The 27,942-nt window shown below is 37.6% G+C and overlaps 1 long non-coding RNA gene across 1 annotated transcript; it reads right to left on the bottom strand.

Annotated features, from left to right (window-relative positions):
- Positions 1 to 13,170: 13,170 nt before the first annotated feature.
- On the bottom strand, positions 13,171 to 15,822 carry LOC129353347 (uncharacterized). Its single transcript, XR_008605007.1, has 4 exons — positions 15,499 to 15,822; positions 14,652 to 15,149; positions 13,314 to 13,442; positions 13,171 to 13,227 (listed from the first exon to the last, which is right to left on the bottom strand). It is a non-coding gene; the product is annotated as an uncharacterized LOC129353347 (long non-coding RNA).
- Between the last annotated feature and the right edge of the window lie 12,120 nt (positions 15,823 to 27,942).

Genomic DNA, 27,942 nt, shown 5'->3' with positions numbered 1-27,942 from the left:
ATAGCAATAATAGTAATGACTTCTCTACTTTTTAGCTTCAAACTTACAAAATGGCTGAGAATTAGTTGTAACCAAATCATCACAGGTTGACAGACGCACAATGACAACACAAACAGCCTGAAACCTTATTTTTATCCACTTATAACTCTTTCAGCAACAAACCATTGCTGATGCTGAGTCCCAGACCAATACTTAAAACAAATGCCAGGAATATGCTTATAGAACAATAAACTCCTTTTCATTAGCATCACATTGTCTACTTTAATGTTGCAGTTTTGTGGCACTTATCTCATTCAGGTATCCATTTTTCTTGATGGATCGTACAACGCCTCACACTTTTATTAAGGTTTCATTGTGACAACTCCATATGCTTTACATAAGCATCAAAAACAGTTTAAAAATCTACTGACTGCACTGACCACAATAATTATCTACCAACATTGTTTTCCACACGGCAGAAATGAAACAGCAACAGCTTGTGACAATGTAATCGGTGCATTTCCAACTTCCTGTCTGGGTTAGCTGTGCTGCACTGCTTACATTAGCAAGTACAGGAACAGGAAGAACTGGAGATTTAGTTTGTTAAAAACATGTTTGTTAGTATTTAAGACAATTAAGAAAGAATGATTTCTGTTCTGTTTGGTTGTAAAATTCCTCATATGAGATGTGTTTCTGTCTGTAAGGTAGAAGAGAAACAAAACAATTAAAATTGTTCTGTCTTGGAAAGATATAACTTAGGTAGATACAACTGACAGTCTGCGTAGCACAAACAAAGTTTACGTTTGATGTGTCATGTATAAAGTTATTAAACAGACCACAACTAGAAGCTCAGTTCCTGCAGTGGAGGTTTCCTTTCTATCATCTGAGACTGGATATGAACTTTGTTCATCAGTAAATGGAGGCTGAAGCCCTGTGAAAATGTGTTCAAAGGCCAAAAAATGTGTTTTGTGTAACTGACCTATAATTTCCTTATGCTGATGAGACTCAGTTTCGCTGCTGTGCTTGTTCCTATTAAAGGCAGATGGATTTTTTGTGCTTGCTGTCTAATCCTTGCTAAGCCTGCTGGCTTCTTTGACACAACTAAATGGAGTTGCCCACTGTTTCCAAAGGAGTGTCCTTGTGTAGCAAAGGAAACCAAATTACCTCTGCAAGGCTGCAGGTTCTCCTCAGCCACCATTTTCTTTCTGCTCTTTATTTTCAATCTGTCCACAGACACACAGCAACACATCCCCTCCGATGTAATACAGGAGCTGAGTTATGTCAAAATGACATTGTTAGGATTGTGTCACTAAGACTTTGCTGGCATGACGAAACAATCTGAAAAAAATAAAGAGAAAACGAGAAATTTTCAATAAATCATTTTCAAAACTGAAAATCTGCCTGTCTAAGCAAGTTAATTCTGAAAGAAAAAGGTCGGCTATTAGACTCATACATTTCCAAATGGATGTCTTTTTTTTTTTTTTTTTACAAATAAATTATATAAACAACTGGTTACACAACCAATTTTATTTATTATTTTTTTCTGCACTGTGCAGATGAAACTTTTCCTTTTAGCTGGAAGTTTAACAGTCTAACCAGTGATTATCCTGCTCACTTTTTAGAAAACTGCAGCGGAGGGGCTTACACTGCGAGCACGGGTCATTCTCATTTAAAACATGCTAAAACTGAGTGCAATGTGGTGTGTGTGTGTGGGGGGGGGGGGGGGTGTGTGTGCGTGTGTGTGTGTGTGTGTGTGTGCGTGTGTGTGTGTGTGTATGTAGAGTGTTTGTGTTTTGAGGCTTTCCTCGTCTGTTTTGTACTTCAAAGCTTTGATGTCTTTTTTTCCAGATTAGAGATTCCCCGATGAGCCTCTGTTGTGGTTCTATTTTTTCATTGCCGTGCAGCAATCTTAAAAATGTTATAATTCCACCGCATACTGTACATATGTGTCTCCTGCGGTTATACAAAAACTCACTCTCCTACGCAGATGCTGTGAAATTGCGTTTACAGTTGTTTACCTTTGCCTGCGATGCTCTCAGCGCGCACACACACACACGCACGCCGCGCTGCCATCCCTAGAAATGATTTGAAAAATATTCAAAACCATAAATCAATCAGAGCACTCTCACACTCTCAGCTGGTTTTCAGTGTCACTGCAGGTGCTTTGCAGAGCAGTGGCACGTCGCTCACTTACAACCGTTTTCTCTCTTCTCTCCCCTTTTCACTTTTTTCCTGTTATTTTAATTCTCTCTTCCAGTTCAACCAACCTTCATCATTCCTTCGTCCTGCCCTCCAACTCAAGTCGTCAACAATCAGCTGCAGTGGAAAGGCCATTTAACTCAGTCACACTTACCTGTAAGTGAGAGTCATAGGTGCTGTTTGGGAGCACTGGAGAGGTAAATGAAATGGGTTCATGTGGAACTGCCTGGGAGCTTTAACCCCTTAGTAACAAAGGAGAAATCTGATTCTACAAAGAAGGTCAGCTTGTGATGCACTTGTCGGTATTTTGTTGCAATTTGATGTGATGAGTCAATACAAAGTAGTACAATTTTTTTTCACCCTTTCTCCTCTGCAAAATAACTGCAGATCATCCAGATTGGATGGAGAGGGAACATTCATTTCCAAGCATCACTGCAGTTTCTTAACTGAAGCTATGTCAAGGACTTTGACTGGGCCATCTTAACAATAGGAGTGTGCAAGACTGGGAAATTTGATATTGATCCTATAACAAGTAAATGCACAACAAATTCTCAATTCTTAGATTCTGAAGTATCAACCACACCATTTCTAATACAAATACATTTTATAGGATGGTCTTTTTTTATAATTTGGTAGTTTGACTTTAGTTAGTTGATTATTATTCTAATTTAAAAAAGGCAAAGTCTTTAGGTTTAGGTTCATGTCTGCATTTTGGTCCTACCAACAAATAAATTCCTGCACATGTATTCCTTTTTCACCTGCGAGGCTGCAGACATGGTGAAAGGTTTTTAATGAGGAAAGCATAAACTTCACTATCATGACATCAAACAGTAGTTTGTTTTCCCCCAGTTTCTGTTATTTCCTCCAATAAACTGCAATTTTCTTCCACCAATAGTGGATTTTTCTCTGATGTGGTGCCTTCCATCGCTGCTACAATTTCATCTGCAGCACCAATATGGTTTTAAACAGAAAGAGTAAAAAGATAACAAATCCAGGACCTGATGGAATGCTTTCATTATCTGCTTTCTCCCTAATATTCACACATTTTCTGTTTATTTGTTTCAGCAAAACTCTCTGTGGTTTTATATATCCCTGTGATGCAATAAATGGAACACAACAGCAGAATGAAAGTCATTTTCGAGAGAAGCAGCAGGAACTTGTTGTTCCTGATTCTCGTTTTTTTTTTTTAATTATTTTATTTTATTCATTTATTATGATCTCTCACCTCACTGCAGTCCATCAGCAGCATTTTATTACAAGATATGGCAAAAATCTCTGTGATCCCACCATCCTGGGAGTTCCAGTAATGGCGCTCGTCCATGTCGACATATTTTGAGAACAATCTGTGTGCCTGTCAGTGGGTTATAAAAAACATTCCTGCTGTTTTACAGCCTCCCTGATGGTTTCGCCTGGTTGCTTCTACTTTGCTCCGATCCGTCTCAGCATGACCCCCAGTGTCTCCCTCTAATTTCCATGTACCGTGAAGAAGACTTCTCTGTGGAGTTCACTTGATAAGTTGGAGGGTTTAGAAGAAAATACCAGAGTTAAAAGTTTTCAATTCAACTTTTACTGACACCTCCTGGGTCTTAACACACCAGCACTTCCGTTACATCATAGAAACGTTTTCAATTTCTTCCTGTTCGATGCCAGAAAGTAGCCATCTTATGAGACTGCTGATATCAATATCTTTATATTGCAGATTAGGAATCATAAATTGTTCCTGCGGTGCTCTTTAGACAGGATTAGTTCAATCTTATGATTCTATATTGGAGCAAAAAAATCTGTTTTTGTGACGTAAAAAATGAACCATGACGAATCATATTAGTTTCATCAACCTTCTGTGTGATGCTGACTCATTACATTAAACAAGAACATGCAACAAAAACTAATAGCTGTAATAAGCAGCTACAGATACTTTCATTAGCCGCTTTTTGATCCAGTGCCAGCATTCGGTGGAATTGAGTTCACATCCACTATCAGGTTTGATCAAATCTTATTAATCTAAAATGAGATTTGACTGCCCAAGTGTCATGTTTGGTTGTTAAGGACGAGCCAAAGGCAGAAAGCATGCAGATGAACGAGACTTTAATGAAAACGTCACCAAAAGGAAACTTACAATGAGCAAAGAGAATAACAGAGATAAACATCTGTTTGATTAGGGGACAATTCATGTGATTCAAAAAATGGAAGGAGAAACTTGGCATCCATTTTAACAAATACATTTTTATATTTCTTTAAAATTATGTTGTTTTTTTTTCCACATTTAAAGCATGGAAACACAAACATCTACTGACAGATATAATAAACTTTCTCCTGATGAGGAGAAATGAGTCTGTCTGTTGCTGGGCAACCTTAATATGACGCCAAGATTTCATTTTCCACACGACAACCCTGTGAAATGGCAAACAGACATTTCAAGTGACACTGTCATTTGTGCCCTTGAAATGGAGAATGGAAGAATGAAATAGAGCGCGTTAACTTTTGAACCTTCGAATGTGAATTTGATGTTTTTTCACCTTTGAGCAGAACAAAGACATTCTCTGCTTCTCCTGGTTTAGTTGAGATATTTTGCTGCAGTTTCCAAGTGGTCTTCTTGTTTGGTTTTTAAAGACTTGTCATCACTTTGAATTTCCGTTCTCTGCAACAAGACCTTTTCCCAAAATCTCATTGAATACTGCCTTCCTTCTTTTTTTACAAGGAAATAAATCAGGTTCAAATACTTTGGGTTTTATGCTCTTCAGTTTAATCAGGAATAAAGTTATACGAGAATAAAGTTGAAATAATACAAGAATAAAGTCATAAGGTCATGACAAATTCACAATTTCACAACCTGATTCTTGTGTTATTTATAACACAGTAAGTTTATTGTCATATGACTATATTCTCATAAATGTTTGTACTTCATTTTATGTTTCTTAAGATAATACTCTGTCACAGCTTGCAGACTAGCCAAAGAATTAGATAATTATTAATAAAATTATCAATAATTGTTCAATATGCAACTGTGCTGTAGTCATGGAAACATGAATCCAACAGTAAGCAGGAGGAAAATAAAATACCATCGACCTGCAGTGGAGCTGAAGGTCGCATGTTTCCCAATGTGGAGCAGCAGACCTTACATTGGAAAAGTAAAAGAAATCTTAGAAGCCCTTCGCAAATAAGAGCAGGTTTGATCTTTGAGAGATAAATCCGAAGATGGGAAGAGTGGGGGTGTTAATGTGCAGAACAATGTCACTTCAGTGTTGTGTAATACGTCGTCTATGTGGTGAAATGGAGCAGAGCTAAAGCAAAAAGGTCACCAGCTCATGTGTAAGAAGTGCTCCTGCTGTGATTCACTGCATTCATGTTCCTCTCCTCTCTGATCCCTCCACAGGAGGCTCACTCTATCCATAACGCTCTCAGATGAAGTAAACTTCCCTGCATATGACATCTTTCTTCTCCCCAGAGTTTCTGTGGTGGGAAGCCGTAAATACACACACATTCACACACTCGCAACACATTGTCTGCGGTTAAATTGCTCACGCCTAAGCAACAGCTGGACTGTGAACTGTTGAACTATCCATGCACGTTTGTGCTGGGATCCAACATGACACTACAGAGATACAGTGGAGTCGGTGGGGATCTGGAGACGATCATACATCGTCCTAAAACTGCTCTGAAGCCTGGTCAGAATACAGATCAAGCAAATCATCAGCTGCTTTAAATGGCTTTACTGTTCATGACCCAACCAGAATCACTTCCATAATACTCATTTTTAATTAGAAGCTTCATTAAGACTTTTTTCATTGGGGTTTTAAAACCGGTATTGCTAATAAACAGCAAAGATTACCAAAAAAGATTACCATGAGTATCATGTTGATGTCGAGTCCATACTGATGAGGGAAATGAAAACACATAAATCAAGACAACTCACAATCTACACATAAAAAAGAGCTGCAAGAGGAAGATTAGGATGCTGTTTTCAGTATTGGTTGTCTAATTATTGACCCTATGACTAATTTTGAGAACGAGGCAGGGAAGGAAATTGAATAGTGAAGGTTGTTGTCACGATCTTTGGATGTTTTTTCTGGTCTATAGATCATTTCATTTCTGTTTCTCATTGTTACTAAGGTGTCGCCATGTTCCTTTGTGTTTAGCCTCTTAGTTTATTCTTGAATCCTGAATCTGATGAGTCCAGAAAATAAAAATCTTGTCAGGAAATGATTACTACCTCACTATCACAGTATTCCCTCTCAACCTGCAGGTGGCTAATGTAGCACTTAGCAGCCAGGTGACAAAAACCCTCTGAGTGTCAAGCATCTGCTAATGAACTGAATTTATAGCAGGGTGTTTTCTTCTTGATCACCATCAGTTTTTGGAGTATTAATCCAAAGCTTTTGCAGTTTCAATAATTCAGGTCAGGGTGATTTTAGACCGAAGTCACAGTTTTATTATTTTAGAGGGTGACAGAAAAGCTGAGTAGAGGAAAATATTTGCATACCTGGTGTAACTAAATCCAAAACAGAAGTCCAGAAATATCCAGACACATGGAATCAGAAAGGAGTAGCATGTTTGTGTCAAAGCTTAACAGCCACTAAGAGCCATTTGTACAGAAAAATTAATTAATAGATTTTTCTAACACAGTTTAGATATCTATAAACTTTGCTCAATTTATGTCCAAGGTTTGGAGTAAATAATTCAGGGAAAAAAAAAAATCTTTATCTTTACATTTTTATCAAACTTAGATTAAAAAAATAGTGCCTGTGTCAGTAACGGTATCAGAGATTTGGCCCTGATTCTCACATCTTCTGTGAAGACAATGCAGCATCGAAGAGAAAAAAAAATACAACCTCATATCAGCATAAATATTCTTTATCAGTATGAACGAAGAACTTCAGTATTAAATACAATATTTTATGAATGGGGTTCAGGTGAGGCCAGTTTGCTAACCAGTCTCTTTCCACTGGTTGTTAAACCAGGAAGTACATTTGGATGGGTGAGCAGGTGCAAAGTCCTACTGGAGAATTAAAGTATCTCCATAAAAGCAAATTAAATCATCACTGGACCTCAAGCAATGTGGATTCTGCCCCTTCTCGTTCTTCCTCCAGAATCTGGAGTCTTTTATTTTCATTAGAAATATAAAATGTATGTTCTCTTCTTGTATTTTCAATAGAAAGAAGCCCTTTTAGAACATCTCAAGCCATATTGCGACCCTTTTTCTCCCGAGTCCAGACTAAATGTTTCTGTGATTGTTGTTGGGTTTTATAAAAAGAAAAAGAAAAAAAGAATCTGTATGTCATTTCAGTGTCCAACTTGTTTGCAGCCTCGGTTGTATTTAGAGGATTAAAGTACAAAAAAATGCAATCAATAGAAATTAAAATAGTTGCAATGGTCAAAAAGGTCTCTGGCTTTTGGTGCATTAAAGGAAAATTGAGCTTCCATTTCTGGAGTAGTTTAATGAAGCAATCATTAAAGGGAATGTCAGTTAGGGAAATGAGATTTTTAATATTAGCCGGGGATGATGTGGGGATGGTCTCATTACTAGTGAGCGATAATACACTCTCTCAATAGTTCTTGTAGAACATAGAAATTATTGCAGCTTGAAGTTATTGCTCTGTTTTAAGGCCGTTTTGATATTTTACAATTTCCAAAATGTAAGAAAAGAAAGTATGTAATTAGTATCTATTTGGATCATAAATTAAATCAAATTTTCAGCTTCTTCGCATTAAGAACCTCTTTTAGAAAGTCAGTTTTCTGAAGTTTCTTTCTTTAAAAGCTTCCTGCAGGTGGCATCCTCTGTAACAACGCAGAAACTCGGTCTGTTTGTGGTTCTGCGACCTCCGGGGTGAACCCAGGCGTCACGTTGTACAGTAGCTAACACGCGTGTCTTCCTGCTCGACAGTCTGGTGATTTGGAGAGATGAGTTATTGTTCTGCTGGCAAAGGCAGAATGTCACAGACATATGGTGGGACAGAAGCAGCCGATTTACATCCCACGTGTGTGGAAAGGAAGAGCTTTTCGTCTCCTTTTTGTCTTCTTTTTTCATCGGAACCGCTGACTCAGCGTGGAAACCCGGGTGTCTGTGTGGGTCCGGGTGTGGACGTGAAAGCGAGAGCGTCTTGTGTTTTCCAGATGGAGCTCTTGACAACTAACATTTTCGGGTGTAGGGGGAGTGAGAGGCGACATTGAAATGATGTCACGGAGTCCTCTTCCTGTCTCTTTTTAATTAAATAAACTCTCTCCCTATCCCACTCTAATTCCATCAGATCCGGATCCCCTCGCGTGCAGGGGCAGGTGGCGTGTGTGTGTGTGTGTGTGTGGGTGTGTGTGTGTGTGGGTGTGTGTGTGGCGCAGAGGGTTAAACATGCAGTGAAGACAGCGGGTGAAGTACATTCATGGCCTTCCTCGTTTGACAAATGACTCTGTCAGCCTCTGGAAGGGCAGCAGCCCTCCATCGACCCTCAAGGTGCCCTTCCACACATTCAGCTGTGACTGAGACAATCGAAACCACAAGTGTAAGACGTCGTTAACATATTTGTGCCTTGCAGCAGGTCTTGCTGCTGATGGAGGTAAATATCTGGGAAGATTCGGTTGAGATTTTGGTGGAGCGTTAGAGGAGTAAAGCCATCACAGACCAGAAAATAACACTTCCTTTGTGAAAATAGTAAACTCTAAAGTGAGCGTTTTCCTTTTGCACCAGTTGAATCTTTAGGAATTACAATAAACCCAGTCCTGTTTTGATAAAGCTTGCAGTTGGAGGTGGAGGAGTGATGGCCACTTTTCTTTGCGCGGCTCTTGAGGTTATCTCTCTCTGTTCTCGGTCTTAAAATAACTTCTTCTACTTTTTATTATTCACTTTCAGGAAGTTTGCTAAATGTGTTAACTGTCTCTTTTTCTTTGATTAAGCCTTTCATGGAGATATTGCTCTCAATTACTCAGTTTTTCTTTCCTAAAGAAATAAATCTTAACTCAGTTGTTCATCTACATCACTTTCTTGGAGGATACCATGAATGGCGAGATTTCTGTCGTCACCTCCAGACTCAGCGATTCTGTATTTAATTGTATCTCTTTTCTCTTTGTCACAAATATTGCTGCCAATCATTGTTTTATTTTTCTCTGAATCAGTCAGCTCAGTCCGGTGTTTGTCTGTGTCTCTTTCCGGTTCTGTATTTTATTCTTTCCCCTGGTTCAGTGGTTTTGTATTTAACATTATCACTTTTCTGGACATGATGACTTTACACACTCACTCAGAAAATACCTCTGGCTCAATGATTATGTGTTCAGCTCTGTCTCTGTCGTAGACAAAACATTAACTGGATACTTAACTACTTATTTTTCTTTCCCACAACAAATATTGATTCTCCAGTATTTTTCTGGGTCGGCTTCTTTTCCACCCAATCCATAGAACACCATGGGAGAAGCTGAATTTGACTGCAGCATTCGCACTGAATTCAATTTAATGGTATTGCTTCTTAATTTTACTGTGATGGAATAATAATGGTATGAAACAGACGGATTTGACATAAGTTTGAATTGTGTTTCATTTGCTGGACGTGTTTGTCTTATAATGTTCCTCAACATTATTTTTGAGTTGAGCTGAATGGAACCAAATTGATTCAATAAATCGCTGCTTTGACAGTAAACAGTATAAAACTAGAGCTTATTAATTCTGTAGATAAATAGGATGAAAATTCAGCTAGACTTAAATTGCATTTTTTACCATAATAATAAAATGTAAGGCATTTTTTTCAGATTTATGCTGAATTTAAAATTACACTTAATTATTTCTAAAGATTATTACATAATATGATAAAGCGTGACCCTTTGACAGTGAGTAAAATCTGTATTAACTTTTTAAATGTCTTTCAAACACTCAGGTGTTTTTATTTGACATTCTTCTCGTTGTTCTGGAAAATAAATTTACATTGTAAGACCTACTGGATACAAATTATTGTAGCTGCAAAATTATATAAAGAACATATTTGAAATCTGCAGAGTCTAACCATGGAGTCATTCTTGTTTGATGAACAATATCCATTAAAGTCATTCTCCTATAGGAGCTACACCTACAGTCCATTTTGGAGTTCAACAAGCCTAAAAAAACAGCATAATTTGTATGAAGTGTCATCAAAACATGCCTGAAGCCAAAGCCATTTATAGCTGGTATGAAAGGTCACAGTTAGAGTGAAAAAAACAAAACCTGCCATGATAGAGCAGAGAGAGAAGATGAATCATATCAGCACAAACATAGAGATTTGTGAAAGTTGCTGGCAGTTTTGTCCTAAAATGCCTTTAAAGCGTTGCATATTTTTAAACCAGTGCTGCCTGACGGTTGCGTGCTTGTCAGACCTGTTTGGGAAAGTTAAAAAATGAAAAGCTGTCCAGCCAGCTAAGAAATTTAGCCCCACAGCATCAGAGGTTAATGTTGCAGGCAGCGGTTATGTTTTTTCTACCTTTGCTGCAGAGATCACAGTCTGCTGAGAGATCCTGCAGGCTAAACGGAGAGGAAAGAGCAATGATGCACATCCTGTAAGAGGTGTAAAATTGAATGTCAATGTTAACAACAGAATAAAGCAGAAGCTTACAGAAAACCTTGATGTTTTTTTTTTTTGTTTTTGGTGTTTGATGTTCCAAGGTCATTCTGTTTGTAATCTGCTAAGTGAAATGTGCTCACAGGAAACGGCAGGAAAATTAAGTACCTCGTTTTGAAAAACATAAAGTTTTGTTTTTTTATGTCAATAACATGTAAAGAACCACAAGCAGAAACCCATCAAAGGTGGATGTGAGTCCAATTGATAGCAGAGAGTTGAAGTTTATGGAAACTGTTTCGATTCAGATGTTTTTCAAAGACACTCATTTGATGCAGTTGCCACTAAATACATCTTATATTAAATTGTACTTTTCAGTGAAGTTATAATTACTGCTGTTGGTTGCTGGTTTTGGTTTTTCTCTCTTTCTGCAGGTCTAGACGCAGACTTGAATGGTGTTGACTTGTGATCTCTCTGTGCTTCTTTCTCCACCTCCACCATTGTTTCCTTCTTTCCCTTTAAATCTTTTCCACACCTTTCTCACTGTCTTTATGAGGCTGTAGTGGCCTTCATTATACAGTAATTGGACAGGAAAAGGCTCCTCTTCCTCCCTTTCTTTTCTCCTGTGTCCATTACATTTGAAATAAATCTAAAGCATTTCTCTTTTTTCACCACTAGTGGTCTGTATTCAACAGTAAATTGACAAAATAGATCAGCACACAAGTTTAGAAGAACTGCAAAACACGGTGGAAGAAGGCTGATGATTTGGGTTTTTCAATATATTTATAGTCAAAAGTTTCATTATGAGCTTTTTGCATAACAAAATAACTTAAGGTTTAATGTACTGTACATTGGGAATAGCATCAAATGCTATCATTCATCCATGTTTTTGTTAGATATTTACAAAACTTCCTTATTTCAGAAGAATTAAATAATTTTGTAATCATATGTTAACTAAAAGAAGTCACACTTACATTTTATTATGACTTTACAGCAGGGAGACGTTTGTACTGACAGTTTCACAATGATTCGTCAGTTTCTGTCCCAGATAGCAGAGTTAAAATAATCACTTTCATTCTGATGAATTAAAGCACATGATCTTGAATAACGGAGGGGGAAGTTGGCGTTTGGCGTGGGACTGCAGGACGTGGGACTGCAGGACGTGAGTCTGCGTTGCAGAAGGTTGGGGGGTTTTGTAGGGGGGATGCATTTCACTGATTTTGGTCAAAGAGGGCTTGTAGAGTTTAGCTTCAGAGTTACAAAAGCGGCTCTGAAATGGAAGCGTTGGCGTCGAGTGGCTCGTTGAGCACTCGCTTATCTAATTGCATGTCGAGAAGTATGGGTTGTGGAGGAGAGGGAAAATTAGTGAGCGTGTATGACTGTGTGTGATTGTGTGTTAATTCTTCCCCTGGTTATGTCAATACCACAAAATGAAATCCATATTATTGCTTATGTGTTTAGTGCTTTTGGGTCTTTGTTGTCGTTCGCTGGGAGGATGTAATAATACGACTCATGCATTTGTGGTTTTTGAGGCTCAAGCTGCACTTCTGTGTGATTTTATTTCCTTGCAGTTCAGTCATAACTACAGCTGTAGTGAGACACACTCTGTTGTGTAGAGATAACACAAAAGGTCACGAGTCAACAAAGCTGATTCAAGTTCATTTTGATTACAAACAAAATCAACATTGTGCCCAAAACATTGAATATAAGCGTATTTTTCCTAAAATACAATGACAAGAAATTCAAAAAGTAGTTTTAAAGAAAAACTACTCCAAATCAGAGTGGTCGTATGTAGCAAAGGAATTGCATCATGGCTGATTTCTCATCTTATTTTGCAGTAAAATGAAACAACTTCCAAGGGTGAGTCTGTGGGTTTTTGTTTTTTTGTTTTTTTTTTTATTTTTTACCAGGGGTTGTTTCCTATGAGCTGTGATGAAAAAGGCCTCGCTGTGATTAAGACACATTGTGTATCTGGACCAGACAGAGACTTTAAGACTCATTCACAGCTTGACTATTAAACTGACAGCATCAATGGCAAATTGGCAAAATTACAAGTAATTAAGTCTTCAGGTTTAGATAGATGGTGAAAGTTACTGACATGGGGGATCAATTTACACTTAAGGCTGTAAATTTAACAGAACTGTTACTGTGAAAATAACCTACTGCTCCTTTTATTTCCTGTGCATTTGGCAGGCTATCATCAGGGCTACATCCCAGCGCTGCGCGGAGCAACTCGAACCCTGACAGTTGCTCTCACTACACAACCAGAGACAGACCTTTAACTAGGACATCGCTTACTTTGAAAATGATGTTGCTTTTATCAGTTTTCTAAATATATTTGCGCTGGATCATACAAAACTGTTGGTAGCAATTCAGACTACTTTGCTTTTAATTGTTTTTCTTTTTATTTATTTTCTTTGAGTTATGTACTCTGAAGTATAAAATCAAATAAAATCAAGCATTCTTGTGAGGAGGAGCTTTGAATGTCCCTGTCAATTTTTTTTTATAAACTATTGTGTTCATGCTTCATTCATTACAGCTTCTGGCAGGAAACAGGAAAAAGATCAGGTGTGAACCTAATGGCAGCAGATGAGCTTAGAATCATAAATTGATAAGTGTGTGCTGTACCTCAGGGGAAACCTGTTTGTCTTCAGAGCGCATGAATAAGCAGCATTCGGCAGGAGCTCACCTCAGAGTCTGTCTGTCTGTGTTCATCTGCTGCCAGCGTTTTGCATGAATGAGCATTGATGGGTATACCTGTTTGGAGATATCCAGAGGTGGTTTGTGAGTAACATTGCCCTCTCATTGTTTTGCACAGGTGCACATCTCCATAGCATCTAATTGCTTTCTCAACCTAATAATTAATTGAGCCACCCTTGGCGGCAACAGCTGTCATCAAGTGATGGCGATGAAACTTCTAGATTGCTGTGGAGGATTATTGGTTAGAATTGTTCCAATTCAGCCATCTTAAAGGATTTTATAGAAGGAAACGTCTCTTCAAGGTCATGCTAAAGAATCTCAGTCAAATTAAAACCTGGCTATTGATTTGCTGATAGAGACCAGAATTTATAGTTTGATCCATTTTGGAAAGTCTATTGAATCTGAAAATAGTAATGCTTGACAAGACACAAGCAGGAATAGTTAGCTGGGTGAAGGACTTATTTTTCATGTCATTTATCTAAAACAATGAAAGCAATAATAAATCAGCCTGATAGTAATTTAATTAATTTGAACACTCAGATGAATTAAACAGTTTAGAATATTCCATTATTACTCTAAAATAGTTTGGTCTAAATTTTATCTTGATGCTTTTTATGATTGTTTCAATCTTATGTTGTATTTATGCCATCTAAGAAGGATAACAAAGATTTTACAAATCCCAGGTTTTGTTTAATGAATTTCTCAGTAGATAGCGTTGCAGAATAATTCATTTTGAATCTCTAATTTAAACTTGCACAGACTCGACCAAATAACAAGCTGTGAATCAGATGCTGTCACTGGTTCTGGTTGTGGTCTTTGTCTGGGTTGTTCAGCTCATATTAATCGTGGATAATTCTGGCTCCTTATCAAACCAAGTTAAATGTGAGTGACCGAGACCTAATAGATGACATTCACAGAAGAACCTAGCAAATTCCCTACACTGAAAGGATGATTAGATCTTAGAGAAAATGATCAAATGTGTAACAAAATGTCACCAAAATAAGTGGAAATTTACATATTAGGTACAAAATGTCCCATGGCAGACAGCTGACTTTATCTGAACAAAGAAAAGATTAAAAACTGCAAAAGTCATACTCTTCTTGAAATATTCTGAAAGGACGAAGGCGTCCAGTGTTGCCGTTATGGTGCTTCATTCAATACCTAAATAATACTAAAGTTTTAGTCCAGTTTTGTGTTTTAGTCACTGTGGCAGTAATTAAAGCAGCATGTCAGCTCCGGGATTAAAACAATCAGTCGACCACTCACATTATCAGTTCAAGTCTTTGTCCTCCTTTTCTTCTGCAGCGACAGCGACTCATCCATCCCTGTGTATCAATAGACGTCATTGCAGGAATCCATTAAAGGCCTCAAAAATAGATTTTCACCACAGAAAGACACTAAACCAGAGTCAGCTGAAATTCTGCTGTAGTTGTTGATGTGCTTGAGCAATTTTTTTGCTGCTTCGTCCAAGGCCAGCTCAGCTGAATTGTCAGCAAAACAAAGTGAAGTATTTTCCAAGTGAACAGGGTGCAGACCAATGTGCTTTTCTTGAACGGGTTATGAATTTTTCAACAAAATCCCAGCAGAAGAGTACTTGAATGTATATGTTTTCATATCTCTAGTTTTATCTTATTTTTTCTTGAAAGTCAGCTGGGGGGCTTCAGGTCTGTAGGGGTGAGAATGAGCAAAGAAAACTTCACCTCTCTGGAGTTACAGAAAACTTCAAGCATTGATATAAGTCATCTTTCCTGGGCTGGAATGTCTCTAAAGGACAAAAAAAAAAGAGAGAGAAGCACATCCTGTTTTACGTATAAACACTTTATTCAGTGCTGCATGTTGTGTATTTTCCATTCATTGCTTCTTTAATAAGCTTTTCTAATTAATGTAAGCATAAACTTTTAGATGACAGCATTCAGTTCATTCCTTTAAATTGCAGAAATGCAGTTTTTCTGCGCACCATTGCTGGTAAATTAAAGGTAAAACAAAAATAAAACAAGTCTTAGCATTCTAGGGTTTTGTGCATAAATTCCTGGAATGGTAAGATAAGACGTGGTCTAAAATAATTTAAATTTGACCTGCATAAAGCATACAGCAGATATCATGTCATCCTTACCACCAAAAATGAGGGTTAAAAAGAAAATTCTTCTTTTTTGCAGTATTGTCTAGAACAGTCATATCTAACTCCAGTAATGAAACCCTGTTGTCCTGCATGTTTTACATGCCTGCAGGCTCCATTAGATCTTATTTAAGTGGCTGATTAACCTGCTAAGTTCCTAATCAATTCATTCCAGAATCACCTTCAGCAACAATCATGACATATAACGTTCTGTCTGGGTTTTGTGGCGTAACTGTGGATTCTATGGAACTCATGGTCACAGATGGTTTGACAGAAGATTATGTCCAAACATTCGAACTTTGGTGCTGTCTGTCCAAGAGAAATTTGGAAACTTTGTGGTAGAAGAGAGGCTTTCTTTCTCTTGCCGTTTGAGTTATTTGAGCAATCCCAGTACGTACTTTGGAGTATCTGGGAAAAGTTTTTTGAAGCTGGAAAAATATTAGAACTGTGATCCAAACTGTGCGGTTGTTGGTATGATGTTGGGTTTGTGCACAGCCAAAGCAACAGCTGTACCCAAATATTCTGCAGACTGCCATAACTGATTCTGCAAGGTCGTTTTATTGGGTCTGCAATGACCTTGAACAAAAAAATACATATAAAACAAACCTTCTCAAATCCTGCTTTTATAGCACAGCTCACGCTGATCCTTTATACAAAACATTTTTAGTAGTACCTGGATGCCACTTTCACTCCTTCCATGCACTTATGTACTTAGATTTTCATTGACAGCGTTATAATTTTAGGGTTTTTCTTCAATCAAATGTTTTGGGTCTCTAGAAGTTAAATGTAGATCCTAGTAAAGACCACACAATGTTTACATCTACATTCATAAAAACTAATTGAAAGAAAGCATACAGGAATAAATGCCATCAAATGCTGATGTTGTACTGCTATGGCTGTATAATCTACTTAAAAATAATTTCCAAACATATTTTACTAAAATCTGGAGCTCTGTGATGATCTAAACAAACTGAACATTTTAATCTCCACGGTTTGAGAACTTTGACATTAACACACCATATTCACCGATCAGCTGCGGTGACCTTTGTCTGTCAAATTACTTTTCCTTTCAGCAGCTTCATATCTCCTTCTACCTGTCCCTCACCTGTCTGTCAAAGCCACTTTTTTCACAGATGTCACACAGTCTGTGTGCTCACTAGCAAAGCGATTAAGACATTAGCATGCTGCAGCATGTTGGTTCAACTCTGGGGTAATGAATAATAGAGTAAAACCATCAACATTCTTTAAGCTTGACAGTAAGAAGCCCAATCTTCCACTCCTTTGGCTGAGCCAGGGGAGTTTTACTTTAAGGCAAAAATAAGAAGAAATATGCTGTGTGGGCACTTTGTGAAGGTCAGCTCAGGCACAACCTGACCACAGGCTAAATTCAGAAAATGGCCCCAGACAATCAGCACTTTGTAGACTTCAAAGAGCTGATTAAATCAGGAAGCTCAAAACAGAGATAAAACAGAAGTGAAACAATGTGGGCACATACTGTAATAGGTAAGTAAAATGGCACAGCAGCAGAAAATCGATGTCATGGTAGCAAATCTACAGCAACGCCCAGATGCACAGGAAGATCACTCTTCAGGGAGAGGCTGCAAGGCAACACGCAGTTAATGCGCCACTGTAAACTCTGGTGGATGTAGGCTAGTGAATGCGACTGCAGCAGAGAGTGTGAGGCGCTTCACTGCCTTGGCATGCTATAAACACTGGCAGCACATCAATTCTGTTGGCTATTAATCACCAACATCACTGAAAAGTCAGTTTGTTCATTTCTGCACAAATATACATTTTGTAAATCTTTTTATTCATCCTACTCAGATTACCCAATTCTTTGAATGCACAAGTTATTAAAAACACCTGCTGTTTTTAATAACTGCTCACTATTTTTTCTATTGCTGTAATATTTCTCCCTGATGCAAAGTCTCACTTTCTGTTTTAATACGTTTTGCATTGAGTGAATGTACATAACTTGGCTTCCATTTCATTTTGCTGCTGGTTCGCCTGAAGTATTCTGAACACAACTACTGCAATGGCTATCGAACACCATCTACTATAAGTTAAAAACCATCTGACAAATATTTTCCTCGCTTTAGATGCAAGGTCTCATGGGAAAGGTAAACTACTACTTTTCTGACCTCCTTTAGGTCTGAGCTGCGCTACCATGCAAACACCAAGCCTAGGAGAAAGTGGAGATTCAGTTTCAGAGGAGCTACTTTTAGTCCCATCTTTTTCGTCATCAGTCACGCTGCGTAGCCCAATTGTTGTTACTTCTTATAGAAAATAAATAAGTATTTATGCTGCTGCAAAATGAAAAATCTAGTTCATCAATTCACACTCCCTCTTCCTGCATTCATAACGACTAGTTACATTTTGCTAAGAGGAGACTAATTCTGACTAATTCTGTTCTGCAAGTGGCATAACGCCTTGTTCTGTTGGCTGGGGTTCTCATTTCATCTATTTGGGCAAATATGACCGATTTTATTTATTATGTAGCCATATACCAACTTTCATTGGCATCTGATTATCTCATAAAATGGTGGAGCACATTTTGAAAAAGTTGGAAGACACTCCCTTACTCCCTCGAGTTCAAACCTTCATGAATCAAAATGCTGGAGCCGTGTCGGTCATATGGTGAATAATTCAGACCATTCTTCAGATGGATTGGTTTGAACAGAGTCACTTGGATGCTGAAAATTGGTCCTAGCAAGCTGAGAAACTGTGGCAGTTTCTTTGTAGTTATGTCATTGATTAAATCAAAAATAATTAAATCAATTAACTAATTCAATCTAAAGATTTCTCTGAGTGATGGAGGGCACGGCTGTATAACAAACCACAGACCTCAACAGAACATGCAATTAGATTAAATCCCTCACAAACACGATTTGTCTGCCATTAATGAAAATGAATGCACACAGTTCCAAAGGATAAGAATAAAGACGCAGAGAAGTGGTTTAGTCTAATGTCCTGTATGTGGCATGTTGTTCACTTTCAGTGAGCGCCAAACTTCATTCCTGCCTTATTTGCCTTAAAACTGTTCTGCTGATGCTGCACATCTGTTACTCTCCCTTATTTCACAAGAAAAGCAAAACTGATCAGTTCTTAACATGATCACAACTGCTTTATATTTGCATGAAGCAAACCTTATTCTTTCAATCTGTGACTTCCGCTTAAATGTTCTTCAAGTTTTATGCTTTCAAAGGAAGACTTTAAAATGAAATACAACAAAACCAAAAGAAAAACAATCGATCTGTGTAAATATTCCAGATTCTATCTCCGTCACACGATGTCTGCACAGACGTTTTGATTCTAAATCAAGGTTTGTGAAGGAAGCTGTTCGTTAAACTTTTCACTGACTTAATTTTAGGACTTTTTGTGTGAATGGCGAATAATATTAAAAGTGTTTGACTCACCTCATAAACTACTCCTGAACTAAGTTCAGCCATCGCAGTCCAACATGGCAGCGTCTGCCCACAGCCGGTCGCCCCTCGGCGCAGCGTCCGCTGACCCTCTTCAGGTAAAAATAAATGTGTGACTCAAGTGCAGTAATGTGTCTTATCTGTACACTTTAGCTCTTCCTTTAGCCCTTCTTCTGGTGCTTAACTCCAGCAGGATAATGCACAATTTTACAAAGCTAAAATCAAATCTTCTTAAACTGTTACTTTACCTTACCTTACTTTAAAAAGTAATTGAAACATCCTTGAAAATCCCTTTTTCCTTGATGCTTTTTCGAGCTATGAGGTGACCTACAGAAAGTCAAGACACTCACAAATAAAATGTATTATTATTATTATTATTATGATTTTGTCAAATAGTAAGATGTCAGCGCTCAAGTTGAGTCCTGAATGACGGGAAGAACATCCTGATGTAGACGTATGTCTCAACTCTGCCAGCAAACGCTGTAATAATATTCATCCTATCAGATGAAATGCAGCCAAGTGTGTGTCTGAGTCACAGACTGACACACTTATCATAATGCTAATAACATAGCTGCCAATCACAGGTAATGATGAGACAGGAAGAAGTCAGTCTGCAAACATCCTGCATCGCAACTGTCAAAGATTTAGTTGATATTGTGATGGCTGTGAGTGATAACATGAGGGCACAGAGCAACAATAACCTTCATTCTCAATATAAAGCTCTTTGCTAAGTACAGCACAGACTCTCTTGAACCTCAGTGTGTTCTCTAAAGAAAGCTGCAGAGTTTGTTTTTCTTATCCTTCAGCAATTTTTTAAGCATATCGTCAGTTCAGCATTCATTATGGATCCTGTCAACCTAATGAATGAGTTTAATTCAAGATCTTTTTTTTCATTTTGCTTCCTCAAAGCTGCAAAAAAAAGCTAAATCAGTTACATGACACAACATCTGAGCGGATGGTCAGCGTCAGATAAATAAACTTTGAGGAATATTTACTTATCATGGCGACAATATTCAGTGCAATGATTTTATCTGTTTTTCTCGTCTCTGGTTAATTAGAGCATAGCAAATTGTGTCGAGTGCATTTCATGACACAAGCTTCACCGTGAATACTGATGAGAGGATACAGGAGATGCATCAAATTTCACTCTGTATGTTCATTTTAGGAATTTTCTTCCATTCCAATATTTATGAATTTGGACATAACTTTTAGCTTTATCAATTGTGTTTACATGAAAAAAACACAGCTAATCGATCTAATTAGGACTATTTTTTCTACATTAATATTTAAGAAAATTTGATATTTAGGCACAAGTTGATGCTTAAGTAAATATGTGAACATTTTTTACAGTAGATATGTTTACGTTAAGCAGCACCAGATGTTGGAGAAAAAAAAACAAAAACCCAGGTACAAAGAAGTCAAAACAAATTAGCCATTAATTACTTTAATAAAGTGGAACTCTGCCACTATGAAAGGTTTATCGTTACTAAACTGCTATAGAGTTTTATAAAGCTGAACTCTTTGGGACACATCATTTTTTTGTACATCACATCAGAACCATCCTGCCAAAGGCTGAGTGCAGATGGGAACATCAGCGTGGGCTGTTTTACAGCATGTGGTGCTGCAGGACTCTGTGCAACTGAAGGAACGAAATCAGGCATCACTGACAATAATCTGGAGATAAAATGTTCTCCCAAGCAAGACAAAAAAAAAAACCCAGACACACAGGCTGGGAAACTCTTCAGTGGTTTCAGCAACAGAAGACAAAACTGGTAGAATCAACTGACTTGTATCCAATTTAAAATCTATGGAGATAACTCAAGATGAAAGCACAGAAAATGAGCCATTATAATGTATGAGATTTGAAGACAATTTCCATGGAAAAGGTCAAAACAAGAGAAATCAGCACCAAAAAATGTTTTTTCACAAACGTATAATGCTTCTTTTCTGTCTTTACATTTTTCCCCCCATAAACTTCATTTGTGGGTTTTATTTTTTATTGTTTACTTAGGTTGTTGCCAACATCCAATGTGAGTTTTATGTCAACACTTCCATCAGTAATATTTAAATTGACCAAATCACTGGCGTGTTCAAAACTTATTGCCCCCACAACATAGAGACTCATTTGAAATAATTTATGTATTACATAGGGGAAAAAAACACCACTTGTAGAAGCACCAGATGTTCAAACTGTCTTAATTTTAATGAGAGACAGATGTTGAATTTGTCTTTATTATACAATTAAACCATCATCATTTATCAGCACCATAACCAACAGGACAAAATAATTTCTAAAAGGTGTCAGAGAATTAAAAATCGTCATAGGTAAAGCTGCTTAAGTGTAATTAAATATAGGTGTGTGTGTGTGCGTGTGTTTTACCTAGCTATGTGAATTCTACCAGTCTGTATGTTTAAATGAGCCTTTTTCATGGATATCAACGTTTTAACGTCATACAGTGTTCCTCCCAATTAGACACTTGCTGTGTTTAAACCTTACATCAAGTCTTAAGTTAATCAGTTTCAACATAAAAATATTGAGTTACTTACTGAATATACTGATTTTTAGTTGTCAGAATATCTAATAAACACCTCAGGAATGTAACATATAAGTCCAGGTAGTCATTTCCTTTGAATGGATTTCCTGCTGAGCTGATGATTTTCAGCATCTTGGCATTAATAGCCTGTTTCCCTATTAGGAGACTGAATGGAAGCTGTTAATCATAACGGAAATGAACGCTGGTTAATGGCTGAGCATTAAGAACATAAGCATAGATGCAATCTGTACATGCTCAAGGCAATAAGTGTTGAGGGTACAATACAAATAAAAGATTAATAATAGAAACTGTTGCTGCAAAAAAAAAAAACATTTCAAAAGCAAGCATGAGCAGTTTGACAATGTAGCCTTTAAACTTTTTAATCTTTGGGTATTTTTGAAAATCTCTTGTGGCCTGAAGACAGACCAAATTCAACTTATTAATTCCATTAGGCTCACCGTTTAAACACACTAAATCTTAATGAAGCTCATGGAAACAATAAACATATTTTTGAGATTGGATTTTGGTGAAATCCTTCCTCCTCATTTCTTTTGCACATTGCCTGCGTTCACACGAAGCTCATCCTTCCGGTCTATACAAACCATCTGCTCTGTTTTCGAAATCTCAAACTGAATTTAAAATCTGCTTTTAAACTAGAGATGGTTAAATGTCTGATTGAAGACAAATAATTGGCTGTTACTTGCTTAACCACAAGCTGTGAATGAGATACCATGCTCTGTCCACAACAGAAAAAAAAAAACATCTTATTGGATGAACTGGCCAGCAGTAACCAACAGCAAACAGGTAAAAGACACGACAGACAGGTAAACTTTTTGCCTTGCGTCTCTTTCCAGGCCATGCTGCCCCAGATGGACAGCCATACAGCTCATCCTAAAAAACTTTATCCTCTGGATGATACAGCACAAGTCGTATTTGTATTTCTTATCAAATAAATGCCTTTGAGCAAAGCAGCTGATTCATGAAAATGAATTGTGTAACACAAGTTACACCTTGAATCCAAGAAAAGCTTCTCCTGAGTGCTAATCGTACAAACCTTCCACTTGAAATAATTTCCCAACAGTCCAACAGAGCCAGATGGCAAAGAACCTCTCCCCAGAAAATCTCTTTTGTAACCCAACAACATCGCAGATGTCACACTGTCTTCTTTCTTGCAGCACATATGGCTGCTTTTCTTGAAAACCGACTGGTAAGACAGACGCATAACAGGAAAACGGAACGCATTTCCTCAAATCCTGGAGTTAGATACCTACTTCACTGCGTTCAAAGGAATCCGTGTCTCCCTCGAGGACAAACTTTTAATGCACTTTAAGGGTTTATTAAGCCCCCTGTAATAGACTTGGTGTGACTTCTGCAGCAGATACAGTATGAGGTGAATACAAGGGCAAACATAGAGGCTGTTTCACCATTACTCTGTGCTTTATGGCTTTCAGCTGCAATTAGTCTTCAGGAATTTTTCTTTTCTAAAGCCCCTATTAAAACAGAGACACATTTGCTCTGTAGCGTCCAATATAAAGATTTAATAACACTATATAAAGTACAAATTAATCATTTTTTTTTTATTGAAGGGAAGAAAGACATGTTTCTTTTCTGGTGGGATTAGGTTGAATTGACTCATTTTTCCTGCTGGTTAGTTGTCCAGAGTGTGGATGAGAGTAATCGTTGTCTCATAACATAATGCAGAGCTAATTGATTGGAACGTGTCCCAACTGATTCGGGAAACTGGAGCCAGAGCGAATAACCAGATAAGTCACAGTTGCACTGAAGGGTTCCACCTGACATATTGACCAAAAGATATTTTCTTTGTAATTTTACTGCGGTACCACAAGCCATTACCCTGAAAAGCCCCAAAATTTGCTTGAGGAGTAAAACGAGGGAGCAGAGGTCAGCAATAAGGGAGCAAATGACTCACTGCCTCACTTACAATTTTGTCTCTGGAACCCTCGCTGTGATTAACCTGACCCAGATGCTGTAAATCAACCTGGCAAGCATTCCATAAAAAAAGAAGAGAACATTTAGCCGCTACACAAGTCATGGCCTGGCGAGAGCTGCATCATTTTCCCAGAGGACATACCGGCTTTGTGGCCAGGCGGGGACATTTGCTCTCAACATTAATGTGTTTGCCAGATTGGAGAGCTTGTTTGCTCAGCTGCTTTTTTCTTTTTTTATTCTTTATTTTTCCCATGAAATTGGCAAATGTGTGAGACAAATTTATCACTATAGTGCTACACAGATGACAAATCTGTTATCTGTTGGCAGTTGGCTGTTAAACACAGTTAGCCACAGTGTGTATAAAACCACTGAGAGACACACAGACTGTCTAAAATCAGCTCTTCTGCTTGGATTGCCTTTATGTCTTCTGCTTAGTGATTTAGCTCAAGAAAAACAAGAAATCTGACACTGATCTGAAAACTTTTGAACCACTGAAAGTGTTCTGAGTTTCTTCATACTGTAGTTGTCAATCAAACAAGCCCCAACGGTGGTTTCACACAGTAATAATAACTCAGAAAGATTGGAAACAAACACACACCATACAATTGATTTTTGTGTTTAAAAATAAGCATAAAAAATTGGATGTTATTTTATGGAAAATTCAATAACTTGTGTTTCTGTGCTGCCTTCTGATTTACAGTTTTAATTTTTCTCCTATATTGATGTTTTTTTATTTATTTATTTTTTTATTGTTATGCTCTCCAGAGCTATTATCAATGGGTCTATAACCAGAAATATGGAGGAATGAAGTGGCAAAGGAAGTAATTATATAAAAAAATTATATTTTATTTGAAAGAAAAGTAACTTTGAATTAAAGAAATAAAACCTGGAAGGAAATGGGGTTGTGGAGGGATAATATTCACCCCACCACACGCCAGACCAAAAATATTCAATTAAAAACACTTCAGTCTAGAAATCAAGCCTCACTTTAGTTCACTTTACACAGCACCAGGTGAACTAAGCACCATGCACATCAAATGCTGCTGAAAGACAGAGTGGCAACAAATCCAGCCCCTTTCCCAGATTTATTCTTTGCTCTCCAGGGGCAGAATGGGATCAGATTTCCCCTCCTGGGTGCAGAAACTTAAAAGAAACTAAGGGGGAAAGAAATCAGTGATCTGCAGTCACTGCTGTGTGGAGCAACACTCACAACTGCAAATTTCAATAGTTCAGCCATCAAATATACATAGACATAGGCAGTAATAATCACATGGGAGCCATTTTGACACCCCAAAGCACAGAAGCTAAAGCTAATTGTCTTTATTAGTTTCAGCCAATCAGCGCCAACCAAAATAAATGCTACTCCAAGATTGGCTGCTTGGCAAACACTAGTCAAAGCCTGTCAAATAAAACCATTTTCTGGCCTCCAGGATCCATAATGTTGAATGTAACATGCAAGAAATTAATAAACACTTAAAACTGACAATTGTAGGATCACTTTCATAATTAATATTGCAAAATTTGAAGCATTTTGGCCTGTATGGTTCTGGCTCTCATAAATTATGTTTAGGAAAGCACCTTATTGCCCTCCAAAGGTCTTTATTACAGAAAAGTAATAAAAGTGTTTTTCCACCAAAGCCAAATGCAACTTTATGGCTACAGTAGCAGCTGATAATATGAATCAAACTCGTTCCACGTTGTTAATTCAAAATTTTTGATAAATAAGCTCCCAGTTTTTTCTCATATGACAGCCCAAATTATTGCTGTTTATTTCTTAATGTAATTTTACAAATAGTACTCCATATTTATTTGCATGTGGCAACTATGCAAATAAATATTTATTTGTTTCATCAAATAAATAAATGCTTTAGGAAATTATTATTATTTGTCAAACAAATTAATTGTATTTTTTTATACTTGGGCTTTTTTTATTTTTCCAAAATTAATAACCTTGATATAATAGTATAAAGAAACTAAATGTAAAAATATTGTAAATATAGAGTGCTACTAGTGCATGTACAAGACAGGTGGAGAAGCAAGTAGGACTATGACAGTATGAATAACTGGGTGACATCTGAATGTTCAGCTTCACGATATGAATATTGGATGAAAAGATGCCATTTCCTTCTTCAAATAGACATGGGCCACTGAAGTACAAAACTTGCAAACTGTTTTTTTTCTCCTCTCCCTCTCGCTGCAGCATCTTCTTGAGTTCACAAACTCACATCAGCAGCCGCTAATGTCATCTCGGCTCTCCTGGGAATCACTTCCCAGCATCTGGATATTACGAAAGTTTGAATTATTTATCAAATAATGTTTAGTCAGCAAGAAACACTCATGACTCAATAACCTGTCATAGTACAGAGTGAGATAATTCTATTTGCTTAGTAAATTAAATTTGTGTTGACATGTTTTGCTTTGAAGAGATACACCTGGACAAAGCAAAGAGAAAAATAACACCAACATTCAGCTGAGACCTGCCAGAAAGCAAAGTTCTCTACAAGTCCCAGGTCTCGACTCCCATCCCTAGTCTTACGATCCCAGTGTAAGTCCAGTCGCCTCCTCCAGACGTCTCCAGATCCAGTTGCACTGTTCATCATTGTACATAAATCCTCTTTGTCCTTTACTATCTGTGCTCCAAGTGTAATTATGCATATATACCCAGAAAATGACTTCAAACTTTGCCAGAACGCCAACTTTGCTGAACTTGAGCGTCCTTGAATATAATTTGGAGGTATGCGTAACATAACTGTCTATTTGGCAGAACCATTTGTCCACAAGGTGTAACTTCCTAGCTAATGTTTTGAGATGCTGTTCCACAATTCATACATCCCATTCTTTCCTCAAATTCTCCGACTGTTTCGATGTGCACAGTTAGGATGGCCTTTTCAGGCTTGCAGGTTTCCCTGCTTCTTCCAAATATAACAATGGTCATTATAGCTAAGCACTTCCATTTCAGATTCATCACATCACATCTCCAATTATTAGAACCTTTGTTCCCAAGTACATTTTCAAACTTTAATATGACTTTCCTGTTGCTTTCAAGGCAATAAATTCTTCCCTGAGCGGCTTATCGGCTGCTTCACTGCAGACAATGATTGCTCCTTATCACCTTCAGCTAGTGTCTTCGCAAGGTTTTTTGATTTTTGTTTTGAGGTTGATATCCACATTTATCCACATTTGAAACCTACATTGTTCCTGAACGCTACGATGGCTGAACATTTCCATGCTGTTCATACATGCATAAATGTGTTTGAAAAGATGAACTCGGCGCCTCCAGGCATCTGGAAATTGAATCCAAGAATCGACGAGACTTCCTGAAATATTAATATATTACAATTTTTCACACTGTGTTTCAAAACGAAGCAATATGCACGAGATATTGCTTCAAATACTTTCCCGCATCAGAGCAAGATACCTTTACCTTTGAATCCAAAGAAAGTAAATCAAAAATCATTCATCAATCAAACTTATTAGCTATCATCGTTTGTCACTCAGTTGTGACAAAAATCTCAAATGTAGGAGGAATAATAGAAACCAACAAGAGGGACTAAGATATCTCTGTGTCCCAGAAAATATGCAGATTTTTTGAAAATATGTAAATTTTCTAGGACATGAACAAGTTGTCTTTGTTGGGCCTCTCTTTGAAGTTTACTAAATTAACCCACATGGTACTTACTGGATCTGTAGCTTGGCTAATCCAGGGGGGAGATATAGATTAATCTGATGGAGACTGAGCAGTGCAAAGTGGAGCAAGGTCTTTTTCTGGAAGATCAAAGGTTTTAGTGCTACTTAGCGAAGGTGCTGTTGGTGTGTTTTTCTCCACATATTAAAGACAAAAAGGGAAGGTGAATAATGTCTGTGTCACTATCCGAAGGTCTCATTTGAATCAAGGTTTGGTGTGTGGGAGAGTTCAGTGGTATTTATAATAGAGCAAAGCAAAATGCATGTTTGTTTACAGCTTTCAGAGGGTGATAAAAAACATCTGAATATGCTTTTTTTAAATATTGTAATAAAAACTGTACAACCTTTTTACCATCAAAACTTTTATCAATATACCTAGCATTAAACATGAAAGACTCCCAAAGGAATCCTTATCACTTAATAAAAGATAAATCAAATATTTATCAGACAAGCACTCTACTCAAAAGAGTTGAACGTGCTCATCAATTTGAACTCATGTAGCAGTTTAACCATAAATGATTCTGTGTGCTTCGCTAACTCTTCACCGCAAGTCTTTAACAATTCAGGACTCCGTCTATTTAAAGCCAAGAAAGAAAGACAGAAACGCTGTAAAAGACAATTACTTATTCAAATAGGCGCTCCTCTCCAGAGGTGCATCATTCGCTAATGTGTGATGAGGGATTTTGCGTGTTCTGTGGCTGGATTGTAATTCGGGGTTTTGAAAGAGCTCAGAGCAGAAAAACCCGATTAGGATGCCAAGGAGGGCATGTAATCAGATTCTGTCACGATGTAATGAAGTGACAGAGGAGCAGATTTCAATCAGGGCTATCCAGGGAAGCACAACTTGGTTT

This window comes from Poeciliopsis prolifica, unplaced genomic scaffold, assembly GCF_027474105.1.
Source record: "Poeciliopsis prolifica strain line A6 unplaced genomic scaffold, Auburn_PproV2 SCAFFOLD088, whole genome shotgun sequence".
NCBI classification, from domain to species: Eukaryota; Metazoa; Chordata; class Actinopteri; order Cyprinodontiformes; family Poeciliidae; genus Poeciliopsis; species Poeciliopsis prolifica.
The sequence above is the reverse complement of the archived record's forward strand: the minus strand, read 5'-3'. Positions and strand labels throughout refer to the sequence as shown.